Genomic DNA, 3,146 nt, shown 5'->3' on the forward strand with positions numbered 1-3,146 from the left:
AGAAACAAATTTATATATTTCAATATTATTTATATATTTGTTATATATAAATTTGTATGTATTTTATTCACATATATTTGAGGAATATATGTGAATATTTAAGCCACATCACTATCACTGCCATTGCTAATTACTTATCTGAATTTCTTTTGTGTTTAAGCAGCATGAACAATTAAAAAATGTAGGAAACAAATAATTTTACTCATAACTTGCATTGATTACCTTATTTAATTATGTAAAGTAGTTACACACAGTGTTTGCATCAGATCCATATACAAGAATATGAGGGAAACAAAGGTATTTACTGAAAATTTGCATGACTTTCTGTCACAAACTCTTGTCCTATCCCCTTCCTTGTGTCTTTTTTCTTTTCAATTTTAGGTACTGCCCACTTTTAAACATGCACTTCTGTGGAAGAGGGAGAAAACGCAGTTTTACATCCCAATGTGATGCTGTAGATACCATAACTGAGCTCTATATGCACGTGGCAGCTATATTACTATTTCCATGTCACAGCTATCTATATTATAATGCTTGCCAGAACAAGAATATCTTCTCCCTGAATTTCATCAGCATTATATTAATTCACTGGCTCCAATGTTGACCAGAATAATGGTGCTGGTGGGGTTAGAGTTCTGGACAACATCACAAAGTTTTTTTTATCACCAAAGAAGGATTAGCCTAAAGAATAGGTACAGTTCTAGTCAATCATTTTTATGCAGTTGCACTTGATGTCATTATGGGAAACTTGGAAGCTAGAATTAGAGTACATTTTTATCCTTTAAGAAACTTTTCTAGCTCACCAGATTATAAATACTACTAAATGTTCTTCATAAATATCTGCATGATGCCATGTTTAGGATTGGACCCTAAAAACCCAGATATAAGTAGACATGAAAAAAGGGACTTTTGGACATTCACCATCACAGTTACAAGAAAAAGCAGCCCAGAAATAACCCAGTCCTATATGGTCAATTAATCTATGACAAAAGGATCAAGAACATACAGTGGGGTAAAGACAGTTTCTTTGATAAATGGCATTGGGGAAACTGGACAGATACATGCATTAAAAAAATGAAACTAGACTACTGTCTTACACCATATACAAGAATAAACTCAAAATGGATTAAATACTTAAATGCAATATCTGAAACCATGAAACTCCTAGAAGAAAATATAGGCAGTACAATCTCAAATATTTCTCTTAGCAATATTTTTCTGACATATCTTCTTGTGTAAGGGAAACAAAAGAAAAAAATTAAACGTTGAGAATACATTAAATTAAAAAGTATTTACACACCAAGGAAAAACATCAACAAAATGAAAAGACAACCCACTGACTGGGAGAACATATTTGCCAATGATATATCCAGTAAGGGGTCAATATCCAAAATCTATAAAGAACTCAGACAGCTCAACACTAGAAAAAGAAACAACCCAACTAAGACATGGGTAGAAATGTGGGGAGCCGATATAGGGTTAAGCCTCGGACTGACCTGTTGGCAAAGTCACAAACAAGTCTTCTTCAGAGTCTTAAACAACCCAATCTGAGAGGTGGCTGCTGATTTACATGCGCTGTCTTTAAAAAATAAAAATGGATAGGATTAAAATCAACTGGTATAAATACAGATATAACGACAATAAAAAGAGAACCTGGCTAGAACCTGGCTATGATGATCAATTGAATGCTGTCTCCGTGTCATTCATTCTTCGCCGACTCCGTCCACACCTTTGAGAACCCCTGGATTTGCTGGGGCTGGACCCCAACAGATGGTCCCCCTGGCTGGAGAACCTGGAGAGAGAACCAACTATGCTGATCATCTGAACAATGCCTCCATGTCCTTCATTCTTCGCTGACTCCATCCCCACCTTTGGGAACCCCTGGACCTGATAGGGCTGGACCCTGACATAGAAGGCCTGAATAGACACTTCTCCAAAGAAAACATACAGATGGCCAATAAATATATGAAAAGTTTTTCAACATCAATAATGATCAGAGAAATGCAATTCAAAACTACAATAAGATGCCACCTTACACCTGTCAAATTGGCTATCATCAATAAATCAACAAAAAACAAACAGTGTCAATGAGGATATGGAGAAAATGGAATTCTAGTACACTGTTGGTGGGAATGCAATATGGTGCAACCACTATGGAAGACGATGTGGAGGTACCTCAAAAAATAAAAAAAAATTAAATTGCCTTATGACTCAGCAATTTCATTTCTGGGTATACATCCAAAGAAACTCAAAACACTAATTTGAAATAATATATGCACCCCCATGTATATTGTGGCATTGTTTACAATAGCCAATATATGTAAGCGACCCAAGTGTCCATCAATAGAGGAGTGGCTTAAAAAGTTGTTGTACTTGTACACAATGGAATATTGCTTGGCCATAAAAAAGAATGAACTCTTAACTTTTGTGACAGTATGGATGGATCCAGAAGGTATTATGCTAAGTGAAATAAGTTAGAGAAAGACATAAACCTAAACCTGATATTGTAATACTTATACATGGGGCCAGGTGGGTACTTGAAATATCAGGGGAGACCACTCTGGAAAGTATGTGACTGTCTTACTACTATGCTGTACATATGAAACTAATACAGAACAATATTGAATGTAAACTGTAATTGAAAGAAAAAAAAAGGAGCTTGTGGTTGATGAACAGGTGGAGTTGCTGGGACTGTGGCACCTCTGCAGAGAGCATGGAAGGTCCATGCCCCATCCCACATACCTTGTTGTCTGCCTGTCTTCTGATTGGCTATTCCTGAGTTCACAGATGCTTACAGAAGTTATAATACCTGTGTCAGAAGCAAATGACAGTTTATTAGAGCAAAGCAGTACCCACAGTATCAGCATTTGTGTCGATTCCATGAGCCCCAGTTTCCACAGGGCAACAAGAAGAAGAATGAATGGGTGCCAGTTATCATGTGAGAAATGGCCATTGGTGAAGTGATTATTTCCAAGTGGATTGGCTGTGAGTAAACTTTTGGTAATGCCATTACCCTCCTGACATTCAAGTCTCCAAAAACAGCTGTGCCAGCCATCCTGTACAGAAAGTGTTTAAGGAGCTGAACACTGGCAAACTGAGGCCCAAATTATTCAGCCTACCCTTGGACATATGCAGGAGGCATGTCA

The sequence above is a fragment of the Myotis davidii genome, unplaced genomic scaffold (assembly GCF_000327345.1).
Source record: "Myotis davidii unplaced genomic scaffold, ASM32734v1 scaffold1497, whole genome shotgun sequence".
Classification (NCBI taxonomy): domain Eukaryota; kingdom Metazoa; phylum Chordata; class Mammalia; order Chiroptera; family Vespertilionidae; genus Myotis; species Myotis davidii.